This window comes from Penaeus chinensis, chromosome 3, assembly GCF_019202785.1.
Source record: "Penaeus chinensis breed Huanghai No. 1 chromosome 3, ASM1920278v2, whole genome shotgun sequence".
NCBI lineage: Eukaryota > Metazoa > Arthropoda > Malacostraca > Decapoda > Penaeidae > Penaeus > Penaeus chinensis.
This window is the reverse complement of record NC_061821.1, coordinates 36,226,520-36,236,519: the sequence shown is the minus strand read 5'-3', so window position 1 is coordinate 36,236,519 and position 10,000 is coordinate 36,226,520. Positions and strand designations below refer to the sequence as shown.

General features: G+C 39.8%; 1 protein-coding gene across 1 annotated transcript in view; it reads right to left on the bottom strand.

Annotated features, from left to right (window-relative positions):
* Positions 1 to 1,546, bottom strand: part of LOC125044657 (high-affinity choline transporter 1-like) — a 27,250-nt gene extending 25,704 nt beyond the window's left edge. Inside the window, 1 exon segment of the mRNA XM_047641444.1 lies at positions 1,397 to 1,546. The gene's annotated coding sequence lies outside the window, so the exon portion shown is untranslated.
* Positions 1,547 to 10,000: the final 8,454 nt, after the last annotated feature.

The following is a 10,000-nucleotide window of genomic DNA, read 5'->3' as shown; positions in this document are numbered from 1 at the left end:
TCAAACACGCGTGCGTAAACATATATATATATATATATATATATATATACACACACACACGTGTGTGTGTGTGTGTGTGCGTGTGTGTGTGTGTGTGTGTGTGTGTGTGTGTGTGTGTGTGTGTGTGTGTGTGTGTGTGTGTGTGTATGTGTGCATGTGTGCATCCGTGCATACATGTATGCATGCATGTATTACATATGTACATATATACATATATGTGTGTGTGTGTATACATGCATATCTATCTACCTATCTATATGCATGTGTCTACTGCATTACTTTGTGTATAAAGTAATTCCTCCCTTTTAAAGAGGATCCGCACATCCAAGAGATATACATATATATTATGTATGTATATTTTGCATATAAGTATGCATGTATGTATATATGCATCTATATCTATATCTATCTATCTATCTATCTATTTATATATAATGAAAATGAAATAAATTTAGGGATTTCCAAATGCAAATCAGCAATGAGAAGGTTTCTGCGAACACAGAGAAGAAACTCTTTAACTCAACGCAGCGAAAGGCCAACCGCTTCTTGATACAGTAAACCCATTGCCAGTAAAAAAAACAAATCAGGTGGCAAATGCCCAGCTTGGTCCTTAAGTTCCCCTAATCTGCGCAAGGGATAAAATATGGATCTCCATGTTCTTTCACCCTAAGATCTTATTAATAGTGATTCGCCTTAAGAACTAATAACAATTTGTAATACCGAGCCTATCATCTATAGGACTCGCCTATTTTCACAGGCATAAACAACAGACCTGCACAGTCATCTTTCACACCTTGAGACACACAATGCTCAAACGCGCTTATGTTTTCAGTACACATACGTTCGATCTTCGTACCTCTCTAACAAACAAATACATTCTCTGAAGAGGATAGGCATATCGCAAATAAACATAGGATAAGCGTACGACACCATGGCAACAAACATGCACAGCGAATCGGCGCATGACAAACAAACCTGTGCGAGGGAGGCGTATGGCAAAGAGTGAATTGCAAAAAATTGTTAAATCGTACGGTAAATAAACAAACATGAGTCTGCGTATATGATAAGGAATCAAACAAACAAGTTATTCATGTTCCACTTAAAATATGCCTAGATGAGAGGCATTAATGAGTTTCTTAAATAAGGTAGGTCTATGTCATTTTAACTTATGTATGTTTAGGAACGAAGTGTACACTATGAAGACAATAATATCGTTATATGCTACACTGGAAATATTTGCCTCTCATCATAAAAATTCCTTCTCACACCTTCCACGGAACAATATCGACTGCATCTAATTCAACATTCCTCAATCACATCCCTTTTTTTCACGTTTCCATGAATTAATCACAAACAGCATGCCATAAGCAAGCACCGCGCACGCATAGACACTCACCCACAACACCAGCACCTCAGAAAAAGACAGCCCTTCACACGCGACTCCGCTTGGCAGACCCGCTTCGGCAGCGAACTTCCAGGCAGTGAGTGAGTGGCATGTAGCACGTGAGGCCCATGCAGGAAAGACTTTTGTTTCCTGGACCTTTGGCCTTGGGGATCCGTTTCCCCCGTTGCCCTTGACAGTCAACTCTCCTGCTGCTCTTCCCCTTCACCTCCCCCTCCTCTCCCCCGAACCCAGCCACTATCTCTTCTCCTCCCACCTCACGCTCCCCCTGTGGCAGTCCCTTTACCCTCCCCCCTTCGCAACCCCTCCTCTCCTGGCCAACACCCACTGAAACATCCTTGGCAGTACTTCCCCAGCGGAAACCCGTTCATCGGTGTGCTTCAGCCTCTCTCTCTCTCTCTCTCTCTCTCTCTCTCTCTCTCTCACTACTCCCTATTTCCTCTTCTCTCTCTCTCCCTCCTCTCTTTCCTCTCCCCTCCCCCTCTTCCCTCTCTATCCCTTTCTTCTCTCTTACCCTTTCTCTTCAATTTCTCTATCCCTTTATTCCCTTCATCTCTCCCTCTCAGTTCTTCTTTATATCAACCCTTCTCGCTCTATTTTTTCCTTCTCTCCTTATGAACCTCTCTCTTCTTCTCTGTCTCATTCCCTCTCCTCCTTTTCTAACTTCATATACCTCTCCTCTTTCTCTTACAACCCCGTCTTTCCATCCTTCATCGTATTGCCCCATTCACCATATTCGGCCAACCGTGTCGTTGGCCTCTCCTCTATCTACATTTCCCTTGTGGCTGTGTGCCGCACTTCCACTTCCTTTCCGTCAGCTTCCTCTCTTCCTACACTCACCCCTTCCCTTCCTCATGTCACCCCCCCCCCCCCTCCGACAAATGGTCCCCCTTTAGACGCGTCACGTCCCGGTATAGGCAATAGGCTACCTGTGTGAAGTCAAGGCCACAGGTACAGGTAGGGGCTGCTTTCTCCCTCGCGTAATTCTGCCGACGATCTCTTTCTTCTTCTCCCATACACCCGGCTGCTCCCAACGCCCGCTCTTTTGGTGTACGAATTCACTCATGCATATGTATATGCATATGCGTTTGTGTATATGTGTATGTATATGTACATAAGTATGTATGTATGAATAAATATATGGATATATTTAGGCATATATATATGTAATCTTTATATATATATATATATATATATATATATATATATTATAAGTAAATACAATCAAATTTATACATATATATACATATATATGAATGTATACATATACATATATAAGTAAATATACATATATATATGAATACATATATAAACACACATACACATATAAACACACACACACATATAAACACACACACACACATATATACATATATAAACACATAAGTATATAAAGTATCTATGTATTTAATGTAGAGTCTTGATCAGTGACGATACTGATCCCATTACCAATGCCACTGCCAATGTTTGCCATCATCTCTGTCAGTGTCAATGTCATGTGCTAATACGCCTTACTCTTTAACTATCCGTGTGGGTTCGACACCGAGATGCGGCAATGGCGATCAGATTCCAAACGTTAAAAGAAATGATAAATATTAACCAGTTTTTACTCGACTCGACAGCAACAGCAACGGTTCCACCAAGGCAACGCAGGTGAAGTTTGGGGGAATTTTTGTGTCGAAACGCACGCCTATTTTCTTCATCAGACATGATGGGGGGGGGGGGAAGAGAGAGGGAGAGAGAGAGAGAGAGAGAGAGAGAGAGAGAGAGAGAGAGAGAGAGAGAGAGAGAGAGAGAGAGAGAGAGAGAGAATGAGGGGGGGGGGGGTGCAAGGGGAAGGAAAGAGAAGTGGGAAGGGGGAGGCGGTATAAGTCAATCAAATCGAAAACTGAAAGTACTATTGAAAAGAAAATTCTGGTGAGACAGTGAAATGAGACCAATAGAACCAATAACAATACAAAACACAATAATTAAACAAAATGAAAGGAAGCAGAGGCAGGGGGAAGGAGAAAGGGAGACGAGAGTGGGAGGAGAGGGACAAACGGAGAGAGAAGAGAGGGAGAGGGGAGGGGCAGACAAAAAGATGGGGGAGAGAGGAGAGGGAGAGGAGAGGGGCAGACAAAAAGAGGGGAGAGAGGGAGAGGGGCAGACAAAGAGAGAGGAGAGAGTGAGAGAGGGGCAGAAAAAGAGAGGGGAGAGAGAGTTGGAGAGGAGAGGGGCAGACGAAAAGAGGAGAGTGAGAGGAGAGAGGCAAACGGACAGAGAGAGGGGGAAGAAAGGGACAGACGATGTAAGAGGAGAGAGGAGGAGAAGAAGGAAGGGGGAGTGGCCAGTCAGCCAAATAACCTTGAGGTCTTGTCTCCCTCATGTATCGGATCTGGGTATTGGTGTTCCTAAGCGCGTGGACTGTAAAGACAAGGGTCCCTTCCACGGCATCTTTCCCCTACTTGAAAATCAGATAACAACCTGACCCATCTTTCCCAGCCAGCTCTTTCGCTAGTTGGCCCATATTCATAATTATCTCCTTGTTCCATCTGTCCCCGTTTTGTTCTCTTCCTTGTCACCTAATCGTGCATTTCTCTTTTTCTTTCTTTCTTTTTTTTTCCTTGTATTTTTGGGACTCACTGGATAACCCTGCCGAGCGTTTCACAATATCAACTCCGGTCATTTCCTCTTCCTCTAAGGTTGTGACTGACACCATACAGTTTGTAATCTTTTGTATCCGAAAAAAATAACGTACATTAATAAATAAATATAAAAAACAAAAACAAGGACAGATATTTCATGTTTTCAGAAAAAAAATGTATACGGACGAAGAAAAAAAGTACCACTTTCTACCGGAAACAAAGAAAGTATATGAATAAACAAAGTCTTGTCGTAAACAGAAGGACACCAGAATAAACGGTTTATCACGAACGGTGACTAAGATCCGATACGAAACACCTTAAAATCCCAAGTGTCATAAACACGGATAATATAGCCAGCGGTACAACAGGGGTATTATCACTTCGCAGAGGAACAATGGTTTGTAGAGCCCAGTAAACCAAATTAAAAGCTACCAACATATATTTATCAATTATTTACATGCCGCGAAGGCAGATGTCACAGGATTCATACAATGCAATTTCAGAAAGTGGGAGTTGTGTCGAGATGTGGTAACCTCACCTTAACAGATCTTAACATATGTGGTTAACAGATCTGCGATATATGATGTGCTGAGGGAACCTTCGGTATATTTCAATTATACAAGGTAATGATATGGTTTACAGTGGGATATGTGATCTTGTTTGAAATCTTCTATTTAATATTTTGTAATGTATTACGCATAATGTATTATGATAAAACAGGAATATACTTGATAGCTGAAATTTTGCTGTAATATTATTTTCCAGTCAGGCACTGTATTTTATGTATTACATACAAGATATTTATAGATTAGTTAAGTGCTTGTAAGAAAAGTTTCTCTGTAATACGTACTTCCCAAGGAGCATACGTTAAAGGATATTCGTCATATACCAAAGCAAATATCTACGTCACTCGGAAAAGCAAACTCATTATAACAATACAAATTAACACAAAACGTAAATAAAACATGAAAGCAGACGGAGAGAAACTGAAGGATTCGGAAGGGCACTTACACGCAAATCACCAATGCCCGAAACCGCTACTTCATGGTGTATTGTCTTATCTAAAGGTCAAGGGAAACTGGAGACTTGGCTGATAAAATTCGGGTTGCATGAGGGGAGCGCGGAAATATGATCCGTGCTTGTGATGTTATGAATGCCACGATTGCATTCGATATTAGAAGTCCATGTATGTACTGTATGTTGTATGTGTGTGTGCATAAATGTATATGTACATATGTATACATATACATATATATATGTATATATATCATATAATTAAGTATATATATATATCATATATATATGTACATGTAAATATTTATATGTGTGTATATATAAATGTTTATATATACATTTATATATATAAATTATATATATAAATATATATATGCATATATACTTATATATACATATACATATACATATATATGTATGTATATGTACATATATGTATATATAAATGTGCATATATATACACAGCAATTCATTTCACTACAGGATGTAGGCCTCTCTCAGTTCACTATTGAGAAGTCATATGGCAGTGTCACCCTTGCCTGCTTGGATGCCCTTCCTCATCAACCGGGGTATATGTGTATATATACACACACATATATATGTAATGTATATATGTATATATATATGTATACATTACACACACACACACACACACACACAAATATATATACATATATATACACACACACACATGTGTGTGTAATGTATATATATACACACACATGTGTGTGTAATGTATGTATACACACACACATGTGTGTGTAATGTATGTATGTATATATATATCAATGTATGTATTTATGTATGTATGTATGTATATATATATATATTTAACAGCTATTCATTCCACTGGAGGACATAGGCCTCTCTCAATTCACTACTGAGAGGTTATATGGCAGTGTCACCCTTGCCTGATTGGATGCCCTTCCTATCAACCGCGTTTCGGCGCGCTAACACTTGTCCCATGACGGTGACTTTCCCTACGACACCTGCGATATATAAATATATATATATACATATATACATATATACATATATACATATATATACATACACATAAAAAAAAGGCCACCGTTAGTCGATGTCGACTATAGCATTACTATATCTGTTCTGCCTGGACGAAAGAATGTGAGGATGGCCCCTCGCGCTTGAGCATTGCAGCACACCTTCACAAAAAGGTGGAGTCAGTATATATATATATATATATATGTGTGTGTGTGTGTGTGTGCATATATAGTCTGCGGGCGTGGACGTCAGCGGAATGAAAGACAATTCGCGCCGCTGACCAGTCCATCTGATGGCCTGTGTCCTACTGATGGCAAAAGATGGCGTTGTTGTGTCCCATTGATATAGCGTACTTATATTGAGACTCAGTGAGACTGGTGACTGTCTCGCCAAACTATTGCTAATCACAGGAGGATGAGGGAGGACTGCTGTGAACCAGGTTGCAGATCAGCCTGCAGTTGAGAAGATGAAGAGGGCGCGGAGATCTCCTCAGTGTAGGGCAGGCTGAGGACGGGTAGGTGAGGTGCATGTGTGTAGTTGTGTATAATGTAGGAGTTTTTAAGCATATTATATGCATAGGAGCATATGTAAAGGTGTATGCTTGCATGTGCATGTGCATAAAAAATGAATATATGCATAGTACTTAGGGCATTTGCGGGTGAACAACTATGTATGCACAAGGTGTACAAACGCATAAATGAAATCAGTGTATAAAATGCAATTACACATATATGTACTTCTGATACTCAAGCCCATGCTCACAGGAGTTACCCTGGAGTAGTGCGCAAGCCCGTGCATTGCTGCTCATATGTCCACACTAGACAGGGCCTACCCTGCTGGAGGGGCTTAATACACCCAAGCCAGTAGGTTGGGGTAACTCAGCTGTCTAGCTCTCAATCAAAAAACCATGACTTCACAAACGGAGCAACGGCCCTAATGCCTTGGAGGCGAAGGAGCCTTGGCTATGGCGGCGATAAGGATCGCTTCGGAGCAGAGGGTGCTAAAAATCTCTGGTTAAAACCAGACCGCCCCCGTTGCTGAACCTAATATGAGGACAATGAGAAATGAATCCGACTTACTAGCATTACTTGAGGAACTCTCTTTCATTAAATGGGTTGTTGTACGACTCTGTGAAGTTAGAAGACTAGGCGAAGAACATATGCTACTAAATGATGGACACGTACTCTATTGGAGAGGTAAACCCCAGTAGCTTTCTTAGTTCACTCACGTTTAGAAAATATCGTGAATTCTATGGTATATGCGAAAGGGTGGCTTCAGTAATGCTAAAACTAAATAGGTACAACTTACAGGTTGTTCAATTCTATGCTCCAACCTACAGCCACAGTGATGATTAAATAGCTTTTATGAAGATGTTTATTTAGCCAGCGAGGGAGTAAAAACCCACTTCACAATAATGATGGGAGATTTAAACTTAAAACCGTAATGGGGAATCACGGAATACGAACTAGGAATGAAAGGGGGCAACTATTACTCGATCACTCAATTTCATGAATATTCTTAAACAAAAAACTAGAGTGGAAGTGAACATGGAAGTCGCCATCTGATATCAAAAATGAAATTAACTTCACAATTTCAAATAGGTGCAATATAGTAAAAAAAAAAAAAGTTATTGATAAAGTAAATGTTGGTAGCGACTATAGAATGGTCAGAGGCCACAGAAGGGAAGGAGCAAACTCATATGAAAATCGCAGCCAAATTTAGCGAAGTTGAAGACCAGGGCAACAGAATTTAACTTTAACATCCAAAACAGATATTCACTTCTCAGTGACAAAGATCTCAACATTGACCAAATCAACAAATATATAATTAAGGAAGCTGCACTTGAAGTAGGCGGTAAGAACATCAAGTAAAGCTCCAGCAAGCTCTTGGTATAAAGGTACATGCAAAAATGTAGGGTCATAAAAGTATCATCAAACAGGGACAGGTAGAAATAGCTGAACTAACAAAGGCTGTAAATAAAAATAAGAGAGATGTACTGAAATTCAATACTCAAATGATAAATGAAACAATGATCTCAGGTATCAGCATGAAAACAGCTAACAGGAGACTTGGAATAGGGTGAAATCAAGTGTATGCAAAAACGAAACCAGGCGAAGAAGTGACATATAATAGGAATGAAATAAGAAAAGTGGAAGACCTTTACATGGATCTAAACTCAAATGAACAGCCAAACATCACAACTGAAGAAATGAAAAGAGTGCTTAAAGGCATGGAAAGAGGGAAAACACCAGGTGAAGATGGAATTAGTATAGACCTTATAATAGGTGCAGGATAAATTGCAACAGTAAAACTAGCTAATCTATTTAGCAAATGCATTGTCAACAGAAAAACTCTGAAAGTCTGGAAAAATGCAACAATTATTTTGATACATAAAAAAAGGGAATAAAAGGATTTTAAACAACTACCGACCCATAAGCCTCCTTTCAGTTACAAACTGTTCCCAAAAGTCATCACAACTTGCATCTCTAACAATCTGGATTCTAATGAGCCTAGAGAACAGACGGGCTTCTGCGGTGGATTCTTCACAAAAGACCATATCCACACACTTACCTAAATGAGAGAAAAAAATAAATGAATATAGGAAAACCCTGTGTATGGCATTCATCAACTAGGAAAATGCATTTGACTCTACAAATACCAGCAGTACTAGAAGCTATTCGAAGACAGGGAGTAGAGAAGGTATATTATAAAATATTGGAAGATATATACGAAGATGGGACAGCAACTATCGAGCTCCTCACGGAAACCGATAAAATACCAATCAAAAAAGGTGTAGGACAGGATGATACCATCTCACCAAAACTGTTTACAGATTGCCTTAAGGAAATATTCAAGAAGCTAGACTGGAACGGAAAAGGTATCAAAATAGGAGACAAATGCCTAAACAATCTAAGATTTGCAGATGATATTGTTCTCTTCAGTGAATCTGCAAATGAAATGCAGCAACTAATAAATGATCTGAATAGAAAGTCAAAGTCGGACTGAGTATGTACAAGAAAAAGACTAAGATCATGTTTAACAGTAGAGTTCAATTGGAACATATACATATACAAGGCAAAGCGCCAGAGGTACTGGACAAGTATATATACACCTAAGGCAACTCGTACAGAGAAACACATCTAGAGACAAGGAAATTAAGTGACACATCAGTCGAGGTTGAAGCGCCTTTGGCAGACACAGTAGCATACTGAGGGGCTTCTTGCCATTATATTTAAAAAGAAATGCTTTAACCCATGGATCAGAAACATGGACTATAGCCAAATCACTGGAGAGGAAACTAATAAGTGCCCAGAGAAGGATAGAAAAGTTGATGCTGGGAATTAGCCTAAGGGATCGGATGAGGGCGACGTGGATCAGGGAATTAACAAAAAAGCAAAAAAATGGCAATGGGAAGATCATATAGGTTGGAGATAGGACAAAAGAAACAAAGAAAGTAACAGACTGGGCTATAGATAACATAAAGAGGCCAAGGGCCAGATCAAAAACAGGATGTGATGAAATAGCGAAATTTGGGAGCCAAGACTGGAAACTGCAAGTCAGACAAAGTTGGAAGATACTGGGAGAGGCCTACGTCCTGCAGTGGACTGATTCAGGCTGATGGTGATGATGATGATATATAGGTATGCATGTTTGTATGTACATATATATAAATATATATATATATATATATATATACACACACACTATACATATACACATATATATGCACATTTATATATATATATATTTCCCTAACATTCTACTGCAGGATTTAGGACTCTCAATTTAAAATTGAGAGGTTATTTGGTAGTCTAACCTTCCTAATTAACTGCGGTTTTGCGCGCTAACACGTGTCCCACGACGGTGATTTCCCCAACGACAACTGCGTTTGACTGCTCGAGATCGGGCTCCAGCCAATAGTCGAAGTGTAGGCATTCTTACGACTGCCGCG